Raw genomic sequence first — 19836 nt, 5'->3', positions numbered from 1 at the left:
AAACAGGGTTCGAGAGCAGAGAACTGGTCTGACCACAAATTTACCAGAGCTGGGTTTTTCCCCACCCTAGTAAGCCTGAGGGTACTGCAGGAGACCAGGGTGTATCTCAGTCCTTATCTGTTCTTTTTCAAGGTGCACTGATTTCATACTGTTCAAATACATGTTTCACAATCAATTTGTACAGTTAACACAATTATCACAGTAGTCCTGAGGTGACGTACATCCTCAGCTTAGGAAGATAACAGGATTGAGAGATTAAAGTAAGACAGACCTAAGAAATTATAAAAGTATTATTTGGGAACTGATAAATGTCCATATTAAAATGAAATCATTACAATTTATGTTCCTCTGCTGCGGCTCCAGCCGGTCCCTCCATTCGGGGTCCCTGACTTCCCGCAACAACTGGGGCTAATCAGAAGTCAACCTGGCAGATTAGTATCCAAGATGAAATCAATTTTATCTACACAGATAGATTAGCAGAACCAGTTGAGAAGTTTCCTATTTGTGCTCCGAAAGGATGTGAATATCATACATTTGATCTGTTTCTCAAACAATTTATAAAACTCACTCCAAACTTAGTGGCCTAAATGCCTTCATATTAGGATTAGATCTGTGGCTGCTTTTTCATTTTTCGCCACAGTTACTTATCTATGCAATTTTCTGTTATAACAGCAGAAAACAGACTAAGACCTTCTTGAGTTAATTTTAATAATTATCTTTTCCTTAAAAATTATTCATTTCATTTAAATTTTCTAATTTATTTCTATAAAATTTTACATAGCATTTTCTTATAATTCTAACATCTTCTTGTGTATCTCTATTTGCTATTACATTCTGTTTTTTATTTTCATATTTAAATTTATGTCTTTTCTCTTTTTTGACATTGGAACTGCCAAAGGTTTATCTGTTTCATTTGTTTTCTGAAAGAACTAGCTTTTGATTTTCTTGATCTTGTCTACTCTTCGGTGTGTTCTATTCCATAATTTTTTTCCTACATTATGCTTCTTTTTTCCTTCATTCTCCTTCTGTTGATACTTATTTTGTTGTTCTCTTTCTGGATCGTTAATTTCATGCTTAGTTGATTTATTTTATAATATATAGGAGTTCAGAAAAATATGCATTCTTTTTTGTGGTGCACACAGTGACTTTTTATCTCATATATAAATCTGTTAATTGTGTTTTTCAAATGCTGTTCAGTCTGCATGGTTTGCCAACCTCTGAGAGAGATAGATTTAGTTCTCCAACTAGTATTGATATAATCTGAATGTGTTTCCCAAAAAGCATGTGTTGGAACTTAGGCCCCAATGCAACAGTGTGGGAGGTGGGACCTAACAGGAGGTGTTTCGGTCATGAGGGCTCCATCATTATGAATAGATTAATGCTGATGCTAAAAGCACTTGGGGCTGTGTGAGTTCCATCTCTTTTTTTTTCTTCTTTTTATTTTAGGTTCAAAGGGTATGTATGTAGGTTTGTTACATGGGTAAATTGTGTGTCTCAGGGGTTTGGTTTACAGGTAATTTTGTTACCCACGTAATCAGCATACTACCTGATACGTAGTATTTTGATCTTCACCCTTCTCCCTCAAGTAGGCCTCAGGGTCTGTTCTTTCCTTCTTGTGTCCATGTGTACTCAATGTTTAACTGCCACTTATAAGTGAGAACATGCAGTATTTGGTCTTCTGTTCCTGTGTTAATTCACTAAAGATATTGGCCTACAGCTCCATCCATGTTGCTGCAAATGACAGGATCTTGTTCTTTTTTATGGCTGTGTAGTATTCCCTGGCGTATATGTACCACATTTTCCTTATCCAGTCCACTGTTGATGGACATCAATGTTGATTCCACATCATTGCTATTGTGAATAATGCTGTAATGAACATATGCATGCATGTATCTTTATAGTGGAATGATTTCTATTCCTTTGGGTATTTACCCAGTAATGGGGTTGCTGAGTCAAATGGTAGTTCTACTTTAAGTTCTTTTAGAAATCTCCAGACTACTTTCCACAGTGGCTGAACTAATTTACATTCCCACCAGCAGTGTACAAATGTTCCCTTTTCTCCACAATTTCACCAGTGTCTGTTATTTTGACTTTTTAATCATAGCCATTCTGACAGGTGTGAGATAGTATTGCATTGTGGTTTTAATTTTCATTTCCCTAATGATTAGTGAAATTGAGCAATCTCTTGCTCTCTTACATGTGCTTTCTTGCCCTTCCACCATGGGATGATGCAGCAAGAAGGCCCTTGCTAGATGTGGCCCTTGATCTTGGATTTCCCAGCCTCCAGAACCATGAGTCAAATAAATTTCTGTTTATTATAAATTATCCAGTCTTAGGTGTTCTGTTGTAACAGCACAAAACAGACTAAGACAATTATTGTAATTTTGCTATGTATTTTTTGTTTTCCAAGTATTTATGTAAACATTTTAGTGAAAAGTTGGCAAAAGTTGTGATAGAATCTATTAGCCAGATGCTATTAAAACTCTTGGTGAGGAATTTCTTAATAAATCCACAAACATTGCTATTTTATCTAGAAGTGATTTTATAAAATCATGACAATCTTTAGATTTAATAAATCACAATAGTGTCATATTAATAATGCTACCTATACTTTGGCATTTCACCTTGTGAATATGATAATGTGTGTTTTTTGTTTTTCATCTCCATCTAGATTGCATCATCTTCAAGGAACCAAATTTTTAATTTGTTAAAAATTTTCTAGTGTAATAATAAAATAAAATAAAAATAAATAAATAAATAAAAAACTATCCAAAAAATTTTTTTTCTAGTTTAAAGACGCAAAGCATTATGCTTAAAAAATTGCCTCTTTATTTTTCTCTTTACTCTCTCTTAAAACCAGTCTCTAATGAGCTGATGAAAGGTAATTTTCTTTTCCCTCCCTTCCTTCCTTTTCCTTTCTTTTTTTTAATTATGAGGGCTTAATTAATAGCATGAGAGTTTTATTTAGGTGAACACATCTTGTTAATTATCATTACTTGGGTGCTATATTTTCAGTTTTCATTTTGCTAATATTTATATTGTATTGTCTTCCACTTAAGAATTCATGATGCAGTCATATTAGCTCAAATAAAGTATATGCTCTCATTATTATTTATAGAAAAGGAGGAAATAGAATCTGCCACAGCATGTATTATAAGCATTTTCTTAATTAACATTTAGTAACTATTATATTGAAATTACCGTATGACAGACACTACTGTTTTGTGACAATTCTTGTATAAAGATTATTATGTATTTCTCAAACTAAGGTAAATTTGTATTCTGGTGGGAATAAAAGGAATAATCACTATGAGATAGAAACTTGGATAGGATTTAAACCTGAATCTCCTGTTTGCCTCCCAATATCACCACTTTCATCACATTTTCTCCTATGGGAGAATCTACAATCAGTGTAGAACTCATTTTTTTTTTTTTTGAGATGGAGTCTCACTCTGTCACCCAGGCTGGAGTACAGTGGCACTAACTCTGCTCACTGCAACCTCCGCCTCTTGAGTTCAAGCAATTCTCCTACCTCAGCCTCCTGAGTAGCTGGGATTACGGGCGCCCGCCACCACGCCTGGCTAATTTTTGTATTTCTGTAGAGACTTTGTTTCGCTGTGTTGGCCAGGCTGGTCTCGAACTCCTGACCTCAAGTGATCCACCTGCCTTGGCCTCCCAAAGTGCTGGGATTACAGGCGTGAGCCACTGCACCTAGCCAGAACTCAATTTTGAAAGGGCAAAAGCTGGTAAAATTTTGATATTTATTAAAGACAAAGAATATAAAGTGAAAGATACAAAACGAGATACAGAATTGTAAATACCAACAAATCGCAGCAAAATACAGGTTTTAAAAAAATGGTAGAAGTAATAAACATTACAAAATTAAATACCTGACGCTTGCTATAGTATTTTCCCTTACATTTTTGGCTGCAAATTCTTTACTATCTCTTCCTATGACAATTTTGTAATATTTTCTACAGCAAGAATAGAAAGACAATTTAGTTTTTTTCCTCATGGTTGATCAGAATGTACTATTGTTATTACTGATGGTTTAGAAAAGTTTCTTTCAGCTTCACAACTCATTATTGCCAAATCATCTCTCTAGAAGCTATAACAGATGTGCTTTGTGGTACAGCTTTGTGCCCTGCACTGTAAACCCAAGGATTTCTTTGATTGGTTTAAGGAAGTGGGCTATGCATGAGATGCGGGAGCCTTTCAAGGTGTGGGTATGAGCATCAGAGGACGTTGTCTGAATCCAGCACAGACAGTTACTGGATGTTCTTTACGCTTGGTTATTTATCTGTGTCAGGTAAGATTGGATTCCCAAGGGCTTCCAAGCCAGTTTTTTAAAAAATTAAATAAACTTTTTATTTTAGAATAGTTGTTTACAATTTCAAGCCACTTTGTATGTGTTATTTAATCCCCTTAATATTGTAAGAGAAGAATTTTGTCACTTAAAGGTTTATGAGAATCTCTCCTAAAGGGACAGCACATGTAGGCTGTGGTTCCATGCTGCAGGGACATCTGTGTTAACAGCATTTACACAACAAACATTACTGGGGGGCAGTAGCAATGGTTATAAGATTATTATACAAGTAAAAGCAAACATCTTAAAAAAAAAATTCCCCTTTTTTTGTCAGTCCACTATACTAGGATCATCTTTTTTTAATGAGTTTAACCAGTTTCCTTGACAACTCATTTTTCTGTCTAGACTTTAAAGTGCCTAATGAAGTCTTCATAGGACAACTAACCCCGTTTGTCTTAGACTGACTGTCTTTGGGCACAGCAGAGCACTGAGGGGATGAGCTGACCTCTTGAAGATGGATTCCATTAAATGACCCCTGAGCATGAGAAGGTGCCTTTGCAACTGGCCATGACACAACTATCATTTAATGCAATAACATTCTCTTGACAGATCTACCATAGCTAATGGGAGAAGGAAAATTAGTTTGAAATTAGGAAAATATATTGTTAGAATAAATCATCACCTACAGGGAATGGTAGTTATCTGTTCTCTCTGTTACCTAAAATGATATTAAATACTAACAGAATAAGGAGCGAGAGGGGAGAAAAAATGGAAAAGCTGTCAGAGCCATTTGTTCCAACTTTTAAAATTTTTCTATCATAAAGAAAATTATTGGCCAGGCGCGGTGGCTCACACCTGTAATGCCAGCACTTTGGGAGGCTGAGGTGGGTGGATCACCTGAGTTCAGGAGTTCAAGACCAGCCTGGCCAACATGGAGAAACCCCGTCTCTACTAAAAATACAAAAAAATTAGCTGGGCATGGTGGTGGGTGCCTGTAATCCCAGCTACTTTGGGAGGCTGAGGCAGGAGGCAGAGGTGGCAGTGAGCTGAGATTACACCATTGCACTCCAGCCTGGGTGACAAGAGCAAAACTCCATCTCAAAAAAAAAAAAAATTTAAATTAAATTAAAAATAAATAAATAAATAAAAGGGACCTATCAGTGCCTTATTGTAGTTGCATGAACAAACAGAACCAAGCAATCCACTGGTTTATCTGAAAGAATAAGAGGCCTATGGAGCTGAGAAGACAACGATATAATAAAAATTGTATGGCACACCTATTTATATATAGCATAGTGTGAGGGTTAGTTTTATGTATCAGCTTGGCTGGGCCACAGCATCCAGATATTTGTTTAAACACTGGTCTGGATGTTGCTGCAAATATACTTTTTGGAAGAGATTAACATTAAATCAGTGGAATTTTGAGTAAAGCCGATTACCCTCTGCATTAGTCTATTCTCACACTGCTATAAAGAAATACCCGAGACTGGTAATTTATAAAGAAAAAAGATTTAATTGGCTATGGTTCCACAGGCTTTACAAGAAGCATGGCAGCATCTGCTTCTGGGGAGGACTCAGGGAGCTTTTACTTGTGGTGGAAGGCAAAATGGGAACAGGTGTCTTACATGCTAGGAACAGGACCACAAGCACGAGAGGGAGAGGTGCTGCACAGTTTTAACAACCAGATCTCGTGAGAACTTACTCACTGTATAGCACTAAGGGTGTATGATAACTCTGCCCCCATGATCCAATCACCTGCCACCGGGCCACACCTCCCACACTGGGGAATTACAATTCGACATGAGACTTGCGGGGGACACAGATCCAAACCACATCACTCTCCATAATATGGGTGGGCCTCATTCAATTAGTTGAAGACTGACCTCCCCAAAGAAGAGGGGATTTTGCCTTTGTATTCGAGCTGCAACATCAACTCTTCCATGAGCTCCCTGAGTCTGCAGCCTGCTGGCCTTGCCTGCAGATTTGGAACTTGCCCCCGACAATGCATGTGCCAAGTTCTTAAAATAAATACTTCCGTCTCTCCCTCAGTGAGCAGCCCCATCCTATTGGTTCTGTTTCTCTGGAGAACTTTGATTAATAAGATTGATAAATATTAATAAACATTATTGGTAAAGCTAAATATTGATTGGTGGTGACCCTTCAAATTTATGTAGGGGCATCAAGTTTGGATGGAGCCATGCCTCCTTTTGGCTTATCTTCTTTTTACCTTCATTTTTATCTTCAAGTTTTTAGGGGGTGGACACTTAAGACCTTTGCTCAGTATTTGCCCTTATGGATGATCAATAAAAGTAAAAACAAAAAAGGAAATATTGGGTAATTTGTAACTATTTATAAAATGTATCTGTATATATTATTTAATACTTACACCAACCCTTTGGGATAATTAAATGCTTCCCTGTTTTAGAAATGAAAGGGTAACAATAACAAAAACACAGATAATTTATTGAGCTCATTCTGGGCTAAGCATGTCACAAAGTTTGTCATAGTCTCTTTTGTGCTGCTTTAACAGGATACCACAGATTAGGTAATTTATATAGAATAGAAATTTATTTTCTCACAGTCTGGAGGCTGGGAAATCCAAGACGAAGGCACTGAAAGTTAAGGCTTGGTCTCTTTGCTTTCAAGATGGCACCTTGAGCACTTTTTCCTCAGGAGTGGAGGCACGTTGTGTCTTCACAAGGCAGAAGAGCAGGAGAGAGTGAACTCATTCCCACAGCCCTTTCTATAATGGCATTCACCCATGCATAAGGATGGGGCCCTCATGACCTAAACATCTCCCATTAAGCTCCACTGCCCAATACTGTTGCACTGGAGATTAAGCTTCCAACTCATTAATTCTAAGGGGACAGAAACAGAAGCATTCAAACCATTGCAGAGATTATCTCATGTAAGCCTCACAGCAACCCATGGCACAGCAATCCCAGTTTAAGATGAGCATACTGAAAAATGCATAAAATAAAGGGCTGGGCTAGAACTTGAACTTAGATCAATTGATTCCAAAGAAGTCTGTGCTTTTTTCTCCCATGGGGAGGTGTCTTTCATTTTTTTACCCCAGGTAGACAAGACAAAACACATCTCTGAGGCTTTTTGTGGCACAGATCTCAGTGCAAGTGTCATATTTCTGGAACTCGACTAAAAGTCAGGTGCTCAATTAGGACAGAGATCAAATGACTCGGCTGCAAAACCAGTGCCCTGCCTCTCCTGAGTTAAAAAGTCTCATTTATGATTATTAATATTGAAAGGGATAAAATGTATCTTTATATCTGCCATCAATTTTTCCCTGCCTTCATGGTAGAACTACAGGAGAACTCTGGGGAAAATTCAAGGCAACTATGAAGGAGAGAAGGCAGAGCATTAGAGAACTTAGGAGCTGTAGGACTCTTAGAGAGCTTCTTCTCCTTCTCCTTCACTTGACAGATGAAGAAACTGGAGGCAGGGAATTAGATCACCTGCTGAAAGTATGTTAGACTGGAGCATCTAAAATTTAATGAGCAAATAAAATCAATTTAATTTTGTTCAAGTGCAGATTCTGATTATATAGGACTGAGATGGGGCCCAGAAGTCTGCATTTCTATGAAGCTCTCCAGGTGAAGCTACTGCTGTTGGTCCAGTGGCTGCACAGAGTGGGGAGAGAGAGTGAAGCATTATGACAGGTAGGATAGTAGAAGGGGAGGGAGGGAACCAGGTACTATGGTTTGAATGTATCCCCCAAGTTCATGTGTTGGAAACTTAATCCTCAATGCAACACTGTTGAGAGGTGGGACTTTTAAAAGGTGATTAGGGCACAAAGACTCTGCTCTCATGAATGGATTAAAGCCATTATCGTGACAGTGGGTTTGTTATGAAAGTGAGTTTGGCCCTCCTTTTCACTCTCTCACCATGTGATGCCTTCTACCATATTATGAGGCAGCAAGAAGGCCCTCAACAGATGCAGTCCCTCGATCTTGGACTTCCCAGCCTTCAGAACTGTAAGCCAAATAAATTTCTATTTATTACAAATTAGTCTGTGGTATTATGTTATAGCAGCATAAAATGGACTAAGACAGAAAATTGGTAGTGTGAAGTGGGGCTGTTGCTATAACAGATACCTGAAAATACAGAAGTGGCTTTGGAACTGGGGAATGAGTAGAGGCTAGAAGAATTAGGAGGATCAAGCAATAATAGAAAAAAGGTGTATTGCTGTAAAAAAGCACTAAGGGTGATCTGGTGAAGGTTTAGAAGAGAAGAGCTACAGGAAAAGTTTGAAACTTCTTTGAAATTTCTTAAGCGGTTAAGATCAGAAGATTGGTAGAAATATAGGATGTAGAGGCCATTCTGATGTGGTCTTAGGTGGAAATGAGGGACAAGATATTAAAAACTGGAGTAAAGGCTGGGCATACTGGCTCACACCTGTAATCCTAGTGATGGCAATGGCAGCTAGTCTGGAGCAGCTGCTGCCATTTTGCCAGCTGCAGTGGAGAGGCATGGCCAGGGCTGCACATTCCACAGAGCTGGCAGAAGCCAGGGACAAGTGGGATCCCCATCCTTTTCAAGTTGGTGGGACGGGAGCTCCCTTGGTTCAGCCACAGCTGCCCAAGTTGTCACCATGGACCTGGGCTTCCGCTGCATGGAGCAGGTAAGAGCCCCAATCCCTGGGTGCAGCTGCCCAAACTGTGGCTGTGGACCCAGGCATCCCTGCACTCTTGGGAGCCCAGGAAGGCACCTCCTGCCCCCTCAGGCTTGGAAGTGCCTACTCCTGCTGCGTGGCTTCTCCCTGCTGTTGGCGCCCATTCTGATCTTAGAGCAAAGTCAGGGCCAGACCCAGATGCTGTCACAGCCTGGCCAGGTATGCACACACTTGTGGCAGTGCTGACACACCAAGCCCCTGCCACCTTGACCCCCTCTGTACTTTGGGCACTGACAAGCATAGGAGGGAAGCCAATGGGGGCACTGAGGGCAGCTTGGCACTTCAGGCCAGGGAGCGCCTGAAGGCTGGGGGCCAGGCTGCCAGTCCCACTGACTGGAGTGAGAACTTGTGGTGCCTTTTCTGGGCCTGCTCATGGACCAATCAGCATGCACTTCCTACCCTCTGAGGCCCATAATTGCCCCGGGCTCAGCCAGAGCTGAGCAGATGTCCAGATGACCAGTAGCAGAGGGGAGCTACCCACTCTAGGGTCTTGTCTCTGCTGAGAGCTGCAGACATTGGGAAGACTGGCTGCAGAGAGTAGCTACCCACTGCAGACGTCAGGATGACCAGCTGCAGAAAGGAGCTACCCACTCCAGGGCCTCCTCTGTGCTGAGAGCTGCAGAGATGACAGAATGATCTACCTGAGGAGAGGAGCTATCCACCCCAGTGCCTCCTTGGAACTATTCTGTCACTCAGTAAAGCTCCTCTTGACTTTGCTCACTCTCTACTTGTCTTTGTACCTTGTTCTTCCTGGACACAGGACACAAACTTGGGACCTGCCAAGTGGCAGGGCTGAAAGAGCTATAACAGAAACAGGGCGGAAACATGCCACTTGCTCACCATGTTGCAGTTGAAGAGAAGGAGAGAACTGTAGCCTTTTAGGGAGCCCAGACCTGGGAGCTCCTTGAGCCAGGGCTGTGACTCAGTCTTTGGGGCCCTGTGGTTCCTGGAGTCTCCAAGCTCCCGGGTGCCACTGTGTTCCCTGGTGACAGCCATGGAAGCTGCTTGTAGCATGCCTGGTCTGGCCATAGCCTCACAGAGAGCCTGTGCCTGTGCCAGCACCTGATGCACCTGCCCCACTGCAGCAGCCGGCATACCTGACTGTGCACCGTGGCCAGACCCCCACACTCGCTTGCTCACACACCCCTTGCTACTCCACACCTGGCTTGAGTTTGACAGGCGTGGGATCCAGGCTGGTAGCACGAGCCAAGCTCAGCCTGCCAGGTCAAGTGGGCAGAATGAGTCCAGTGGGCCTAAGCAAAACTCAGGCAAAGGCACCACCGGCCACAGGGATTTCTCACCAGAAAAACCACCCCCGAGGGATCCTATAATGGCAGCAATTTGCAAGGCCAGGGCTGGCAGATTGCCTGAGCTCAGAAGTTCAAGACCAGCCTGGGCAACATGGTGAAACCCTGTCTCTACTAAAAATACAAAAAAATTAGCTGCGTATAGTGGCCCACACCTGTAGCCTTAGTTGCTCAAGATGTTGAGGCACAAGAATCACTTGAATCTGGGAGCAGAGGCTACAGTGAGCTGAGATTGTGCCACTTCACTCCAGCCTGGGTGACAGAGCAAGACTGTCTCAAAACAAAACAAAAAAACCAACTGGAGTAAAGGCCATTTTTGCTATACAGTTGCAAAGAATTTGTGCAATTGTGTCAATGCCCTAGAGTTTTATGGAAAACAGAATTTAAGAGTGGTGAACTAGTATATCTGGCAGAAGAAATATCTAAGCAGCAAAGTGTTCAAGGCACTGCAAGGCTTCTTTTGGCTGCTTACAGTGAAAAGAGAGAAGAGAGAAATTATTATTATTATACTTTAAGTTCTCGGGTACATGTGCAGTTTTGTTACATAGGTATACCTGTGCCATGGTGGTTTGCTGCACCCATCAACCCATCACCTACATTAGGTATTTCTCCTAATGCTATCCCTGTTCTAGCCCTCCACCTCCCAACAGGCCTCAGTGTGTGATGTTCCCCTCCCTGTGTCCATATGTTATCGTTATTAAGCTCCAACTTATGAGTGAGAACATGTGGTGTTTGGTTTTTTGTTCTTGTGATAGTTTGCTGAGAATGATGGTTTCCAGCTTCATCCATGTCCCTGCAAAGGACATGAACTCATCCTTTTTTATGGCTGCATAGTATCCCATTGTGTGTATTTGCCACATTTTCTTGATCTGATCTATCATTGATGGACATTTGGGTTGGTTCCAAGTTTTTGCTATTGTGAATAGTGCTGCAATAAATATACATGTGCATGTATCTTTATAATAGAATGATTTATAATCGTTTGGATATATACCCAGTAATGGGATGGCTGGGTCAAATGGTATTTCTAGTTCTAGATCCTTGAGGAATTGCCACATTGTCTTCCACAATGGTTGTACTAACTTACACACCCACCAACAGTGTAAAAGCGTTCCTATTTCTCCACATCCTCTCCAGCATCTGTTGTTTCCTAACTTTTTAATGATCACTATTCTAACTGGCATGAGATGGTATCTCATTGTGGTTTTGATTTGCATTTCTCTAATGACCAGTGATGATGAGCATTTTTTCTTATGTTTGCTGGCTGTATAAATGTCTTCTTTTGAGAAATGTCTGTTCATATCCTTTGCCCACTTTTTGATGGGGTTGTTTGCTTTTTTCTCGTAAATTTAAGTTCTTTGTAGATTCTGGATATGAGCCCTTTGTCACATGGAGATTGCAAAAATTTTCTCTCATTCTATAGGTTGTCTGTTCACTCTGATGCTAGTTTCTTTTGCTGTGCAGAAGCTCTTTAGTTTAATTAGATCCCATTTGTCAATTTTGGCTTTTGTTGCCATTGCTTTTGGTGTTTTAGTCATGATGTCTTTGCCCATGCCTATGTCATGAATGGTATTCCCTAGGTTTTCTTCTAGGATTTTATGGCTTTAGGTCTTATGTTTTGGTCTTTAATCCATCTTAAGTTGATTTTTGTATAAGGTGTAAGGAAGGGGTCCAGTTTCAGTTTTCTGTGTATGGCTAGCCAGTTTTCCCAACATCATGTATTAAATAGGGAATCCTTTCCCCATTGCTTGTTTGTGTCAGGTTTGTCAAAGATCAGATGGTTGTAGATGTGTGGTGTTATTTCTGAGGCCTCTGTTCTGTTCCATTGGTCTATATAACTGTTTTGGTACCAGTACCATGCTGTTTTTTTTTTTTTACTGTAGCCTTGTAGTATAGTTTGAAGTCAGGTAGCATGATGCCTCCAGCTTTGTTGTTTTTGCTTTGGGTTGTCTTGGCTATGCAGGCTCTTTTTTGGTTCCACATGAAATGTAAAGTAGTTTTTTCTAATTCTATGAAGAAAGTCAATGGTAGCTTGATGGGGATAACACTGAATCCATAAATTACTTTGGGCAGTATGGCCATTTTCATGATATCGATTCTTCCTATTCATGAGCATGGAATGTTTTTCCATTTGTTTGTGTCCTCTCTTATTTCCTTGAGCAGTGGTTTGTAGTTCTCCTTGAAAAGGTCCTTCACATCTCTTGTAAGTTGTATTCCTATGTATTTTATTCTCTTAGTAGCCATTATGAATGGGAGTTTACACATGATTTGGCTCTCTGTCTGTTATTGGTGTATAGTAATGCTTGTGATTTTTGCACATTGATTTTGTATCCTGAGACTTTGCTGAAGTTGTTTATCAGCTTAAGGAGATTTCAGGCTGAGACGATGGGGTTTTCTAAATATGCAATCATGTAATCTGCAAACAAAGACAATTTGACTTCCTCTCTTCCTATTTGAATACCTTTTATTTCTTTCTCTTGCCTGATTGCCCTGACCAGAACTTCCAATACTATGTTGAATAGGAGTGGTGAGAGAGGGCACCCTTGTCTTGTGCTGGTTTTCAAAGTTAATGCTTCCAGTTTTTTTCCCATTCAGTATGATATTGGCTGTGGATTTGTCATAAATAGCTCTTATTATCTTGTGATGCATTCCATTGATACCTAGTTTATTGAGAGTTTTTAGCATGAAGGGGTGTTGAATTTTGTTGAAGGCCTTTTCTGCATCTATTGAGATAATCATGTGGTTTTTGTCATTGGTTCGGTTTATGTGATGGATTACGTTTATTGATTTGTGTATGTTGAACCAGCCTCGCATCCCAGGGATGAAGCTGACTTGATAGTGGTGGATAAGCTTTTTGATGTGCTGCTCGATTTGGTTTGCCAGTATTTTATTGAGGATTTTTGCATCTGTGTTCATCAGGGATATTGGCCTGAAATTTTCTTTTTTGTTGTGTCTCTGCCAGGTTTTGGTATCAGGATGATGCTGGCCTCATAAAATGAGTTAGGGAGGAGTCCCTCTTTTTCTATTGTTTGGAATAGTTTCAGAAGGAATGGTACCAGCTCCTCTTTTTACCTCTGGTAGAATTCGGCTGTGAATCCATCTGGTCCTGGACATTTTTTGGTTGGTAGGCTATTAAGTACTGCCTCAATTTCAGAACTTTCTATTGGTCTCTTTAGGAATTTGACTTCTTCCTGGTTTAGTCTTGGGAGAGTGTATGTGTCCAGGATTTTATCCATTTCTTCTAGATTTTCTAGTTTATTTGCATAGAGGTGTTTACAGTATTCTCTGATGGTAGTTTGTATTTCTATTGGATCAGTGATGATATTCCCTTTATCATTTTTTATTGCATCTATTTGATTATTCTCTCTTTTCTTCTTTATTAGTCTGGCTAGATGTCTATCTATTTTGTTGATCTTTTCAAAAAACCAGCTCCTGGATTCTTTGATTTTTTTTGAAGGCTTTTTTTGTGTTTCTATCTTCTTCAGTTTTGCTCTTAGTCATTTCTTGTGTTCTGCTAGCTTTTGAATTTGTTTGCTGTTGCTTCTGTAGTTCTTTTAATTTTGATGTTAGGGGGTCAGTTTGAGATCTTTCCTGCTTTCTCTTGTGGGCATTTGGTTCTATAAATTTCTCTCTAGAACACACTACCTCAAATGTGTCCCAGAGATTCTGGTACATTGTGTCTTCATTCTCATTGGTTTCAAAGAACATCTTTATTTCTGCCTTCATTTTGTTATTTACACAGTAGTCATTCAGGAGCAGGTTGTTCAGTTTCCATGTAGTTGTGCGGTTTTGAGTGAGTTTCTTAATCCTGAGTTCTAATTTGATTGCTCTGTGGACTGCAAGACTGTTATGATTTCCATTCTTTTGCATTTGCTGAGGAGTGTTTTACTTCCAATTTATGGTCAATTTTAGAATTAGTGTGATGAGATGCTGAGAATGTATATTTTGTTGATTTGGGGTGAAGAGTTCTGTAGATGTCTTTTAGGTCCACTTTGTCCAGAGCTGAGTTCAAGTCTTGAATATCCTTGTTAATTTTCTGTCTTGTTGATCTGTCTAATATTGACAGTAGGGTGTTAAAAGTCTCCCACTATTATTGTGTGGGAGTCTAAATCTCTTTGTAGGTCCCTAAGAACTTGCTTTATGAATCTGGGTGCTCCTGTGTTGGGTGCACATATATTTAGGAAAGTTAATGCTTCTTGTTGCGTTGATCCCTTTACCATTATGTAATGCCCTTCTTTGTCTCTTTTGATCTTTATTGGTTTAAAATCTGTTTTATCAGAGATTAAGATTGCAACTCCTGCTTTTTTTTTTTTTCTTTTTTTTTGCTTTCCATTTGCTTGGTAAATTTTCCTCCATCCCTTTATTTTGAGCCTATGTGTGTCTTTGCACATGAGGTGGGTCTCCTGAATACAGCACGCTGATGGGTCTCGACTCTATCCTTGTCAGTCTGTGTCTTTTAATTGGGGCATTTAGCCCATTTACATTTAAGGTTAATATTGTTATGTGTAAATTTGATCATGTCATTATGATGCTAGCTGGTTATTTTGCACATTAGTTGATGCAGTTTCTTCATAGCATTGATGGTCTTTACAATTTGGTATGTTTTTGCAGTGGCTAGTACTGGTTGTTCCTTTCCATGTTTAGTGCTTCCTTCAGGAGCTCTTGTAAGGCAGGGCTGGTGGTGACAAAATCTCTCAGCATTTGCTTGTCTATAAAATATTTTATCTCTCCTTTGCTTTTGAAGCTTAGTTTTGCTATGAAATTCTGGGTTGAAAATTATTTCCTTCAAGAATGTTGAATATTGCCCCCACTCTCTTCTGGCTTGTAGGGTTTCTGCCAAGGGATCTGGTGTTAGTCTGATGGGCTTCCTTTTGTGGGTAACCCGACTTTTCTTTCTGGCTACCCTTAACATTTTTTCCTTCATTTCAACCTTGGTGAATCTGACGATTATGTGTCTTAGGGTTGCTCTTCTTGAGAAGTATCTTTGTGGTGTTCTCTGTATTTCCTGAATTTGAATGTTGGCCTGTCTTGCTAGGTTGAGGAAGTTCTCCTGGATAATATCCTGAAGAGCGTTTTCCAACTTGGTTCCATTCTTCCCATCACTTTCAGGTACACCAATCAAATGTAGGTTTGGTCTTTTCACATAGTCCCATATTTCTTGGATGCTTTGTTCATTCATTTTTATTCTTTTTTCTCTAATCTTGTCTTCTCACTTTATTTCATTAAGTTGATCTTCAATCTCTTATATCCTTTCTTCTGCTTGATGGATTTGGCTATTGATACTTGTGTGTGCTTCACAAAGTTCTTGTGCTGTGTTTTTCCGCTCCATCAGGTCATTTATATTCTTCTCTAAACTGGTTATTCTAGTTAGCAATTCATCTAACCTTTTTTCAAGGTTCTTAGTTTTCTTGCATTGGGTTAGAACATGCTTCTTTAGCTCGGAGGAGTTCGTTATTACCCACCTTCTGAAGCCTACTTCTGTCAATTTGTCAAACTCATTCTCCATCCAGTTTTGTTCCCTTGCTGGTGAGGAGTTGTGATCCTTTGGAGGAGAAGAGGCGTTCTGGTTTTTGGAATTTTCAGCCTTTTTGCGCTGGTTTCTTCCCATCTTTGTGGATTTATCTAACTTTGGTCTTTGATGTTGGTGACCTTCGGATGGGGTCTTTAAGTGGACATGCTTTTCCTTTCTGTTTGTTAGTTTTCCTTCTAATAGTCAGGTCCCTCTGCTGAAGGTCTGCTGGAGTCTGCTGGAGGTCCACTCCAGACCCTGTCTGCCTGGGTATCACCAGTGGGGCTGCAGAACAGCAAAGATTGCTGCCTGTTCTTTCCTCTGGAAGCTTCGTCCCAGAGGGGCACCTGCCAGATGCCGGCCAGAGCTCTCCTGTATGAGGTGTCTGTCAGCCCCTACTGGGAGGTGTCTCCCAGTCAGGAAACACTGGGGTCAGGGACTCACTGGAGGAGGCATTCTGGCCCTTAGCAGAGCTCAGATGGTGTGCTGGGAGGTCCGCTGCTCTCTTCAGAGCCATCAGGCAGGGACATTTAAGTCTGCTGAAGCTGCGCTCACAGTCATCCCTTCCCCCCGGGTGCTCTGTCCCAGGGAGATGGGGTTTCATCTGTAAGTCCCTGACTGTGGCTGTTGCCTTTTTTTTCAGAGATGCCCTGCCCAGAGAGGAGAAATCTGGCAGTCTGGCTGCAAAGGCCTTGCTGAGCTGCAGTGGGCTCCACCCAGTTTGAACTTCCCAGAGGCTTTGTTTACACTGTGAAGGTAAAACCACCTCCTCAAGCCTCAGCAATGGCAGACACCCCTCCCCCAACCAAACTCCAGCATTCCAGGTTGATCTCAGACTGCTGCTGTGCTGGCAGCGAGAATTTCAAGCCAGTAGATCTTAGTTTGCTGGGCTCCATGGGGGTGGGACCCCCAAGCCAGACCACTTGGCTCCCTGGCTTCAGCACCCCTTTCCAGGGGAGTGAACATTTCTGTCTCACTGGCATTCCACATGCCACTGGGGTATGGAAAAAAAAAAAAAGAATTCCTGCAGCTAGTTCGGTGACTGCCCAAACGGCTGCCCAGGTTTGTGCTTGAAACCCAGGGCCCTGGTGGGGTAGGCACCGGAGGGGATCTCCTGGTCTGCAGGTTGCAAAGACCATGGGAAAAGCGCAGTATCTGGGCTGCAGTGCATGGTTCCTCAGGTTCAGTCCTTCATGGCTTCCCTTGGATAGGGGAGAAGATATTCCCCGACCCCTCGTGCTTCCCCAGTGAGGTGATGCCCCACCCTGCTTTGGCTTGCCCTCCGTGGGCTACACCCACTGTCCAACCAGTTCCAATTAGAAGATTTGGGTACCTCAGTTGGAAATGCAGAAATCACTCACCTTCTGTGTTGATCTCGCTGGAAGCTGCAGACTGGAGCTGTTCCTATTTGGCCATCTTGAGATAAATTATTTTAAAAATGAGATTTATAATTAAAAGGGAAGCAGAATGAAAAGGTTTGGAAAATGCTCAGCCTGGCCATGTAAGAGAATTAAAAAAGCATGTTGGGAAGAAGAATACTAAAGGTGTGGCCAAGTGACCATTTTCTAAGAGATTAATGTGGATAGAAGGAAGCCAGATTCTATTCATCAAGACAATGGGAGAATGACCTCAAAGTCATTTCAGAGATCTTCAGGGCAAGCTAGGACTTTGAGGGCAAGGTTTCCAGAGCAGTGCCTGCAGGACCTCACCATTTGCTACCCTGCACTGCCTTGAGACTTTGCTCCTTACATTCTGGTGCAGTGCTCCTCAAGTTCCCCAACCATGGCTCCAGAAGTCCCAAGTGTGGCCCATGCCATAGCTTTGAAAGGTGCAAGCAGTAAGCTTTGGCAGCATTCATGTAGTGCTGAATCTGCAGACACTCAGATTCAACCCCATGTAAGGGCAGTGGGTCCATGGAAACCTCCACTTAGATTTCAAAAGATATTGTGGACAGCCTAGGGACTCAGGCAGAGACTTATCACAGGGGCAGAGCCACCATGGAGAGTCCCTGTGAGGGCAATGCTTACCGGAGCTGTGGGAGTGTGGCAGCCTCAAAAACCCTAGAATTGTAAGGTCACCAGCATGCAACTGCAGCCTGGAAAAGCTGCAGGGACAAGACTTCAATCTTTTAGAGCTGCTGGGTGAACTGAGCCCAGCAAAGCCAAGTTGTTATGAGCATAAATTGCTTATTCCTTTTAATTGCTGAGTAGTACTCCATGATATTGTTATATCACAGTTTTTAAACCATTCACCTGTTGAAGGACATCAGGGCTGTTTCTCATTTTGGGCTATGGCATAATAATAAACTGTATTTGGTCTTTGACCTTGATTCCTGGCACAGAGTTCCATAAGGGTGGAGCTGCCTGAGGCCTTGGGGGACCAACTCCCACCCCAGCATGTCCAGAATGGGGAAGATGGAGTCAAAGAGGTTATTCTCCAGCTTTAAGACTCAATGTTGTTTTTGCTGTTGGGTTTTGGACTTATTTGGAACTAGTTACCCCTCTCTTTTTTCCTAGTTCTCCCTCTTGCAGTGGGAATGTCTATCCTAGGCCTGTCCCACTATTATATTTTGGAAGCGTGTAACTTGTTAATTTCACAGACTGACAGCTAAAGAGATATTTGCCTTGGAATTAATCATGCCTTGAGTCTCATCCATATCTGATTCAGATGAGACACTGGACTTTGGACTTATGATGTTGGAACAAGTTAAGATTTGGGGGTTATGAGGATGGAATGAGTATATTTTGCATGTGAGAAGCACATAAGGGAGAGGGGGTAGAATGCTGTGGTTTTAATGTGTCTCCTGCATAATTTAGGTGTTGAAACTTAATGGCTAATTGTGATAGTACTAAGAGGTAGGACCTTTAAGGGGTGATTAGGTCATGAGGGCTCTGTCCTCACGAATAGACTAATGTTGTTGTGGGAGTGGGTTTGTTATAAAATTAAGGTTGGCCTTCTTTTGTGCTCTCTTGCCATTTGATGCCTTTTGCAATGTTACGACATAACGAGAAGGCCCTTACCAGATGTCATGCCTTGATCTCAGACTTCCTAGCCTCCAGAACTGCAAGCCAAATAAATTTCTGTTCATTATAAATTACCTAATCTGTGGTATTCTAATATAATAGCATAAAATAGACTAAGATACTACATTTTGTTTGAGATGGAGTTTCACTGCATCGCCCAGGCTGAAGTGCAGTGGGCGTGATCTTGGCTCACTGCAACCTCCGCCTCCCAGGCTCAAGTGATTCTCGTGCCTCAGCCTCCCAAGTAGTTGGGATTACTGGCACATGCCACCACGCCCAGCTAATTTTTGTATTTTTAGTAGAGACAGGGTTTTGCTATGTTGGCCAGGCTGGTCTTGAACTCCTGACCTCAAGGGATCCACCCACCTTGGCCTCCCAAAGTGCTGTGATTACACGCATGAGTCACTGCATCAGGCCTAAAAAATATCACATTTTAGTAGGCCCTGCAATATGTGGTAGTGGGACAGGCTCTCTCAAAAAATACTAATTTATTGATGATGATGTGATTTGGTAGCATCTGAAATCAGGTCATCTTCAATTGAAATTGAAAATGGCATTGAAATCATGTTAACAGGACTAACAATTTTGGTCAGGCGCAGTGGCTCACACTTGTAATCCCAGCACTTTGGGAGGCTGAGGCGGGTGGATCACCTGAGGTCGAGAGTTCGAGACCAGCCTGACCAACATGCAGAAACCCCATCTCTACTAAAAATACAAAATTTGCCGGGCATGGTGGCACATGCCTGTAACCCCAGCTATTGGGAGGCTGAGGTAGGAGAATCGCTTGAACCCAGGAGGCGGAGGTTGCGGTGAGCCGAGATTGTGCCATTACACTCCAGCCTGGGCAACAACAGCAAAACTCTGTCTCAAAAACAACAACAGCAACAGCAACAACAACAACAACAAAAAAAAAAAACAAAAAAAACCCAAGACTATCAATTTTAACAGTCTGGAACAATATTTTTGGAATATTTTTAAGTTAAGCAGAATGAATATGATTCAAA

Source organism: Pan paniscus, chromosome 7, assembly GCF_029289425.2.
Source record: "Pan paniscus chromosome 7, NHGRI_mPanPan1-v2.0_pri, whole genome shotgun sequence".
NCBI lineage: Eukaryota > Metazoa > Chordata > Mammalia > Primates > Hominidae > Pan > Pan paniscus.
The sequence above is the reverse complement of the archived record's forward strand: the minus strand, read 5'-3'. Positions refer to the sequence as shown.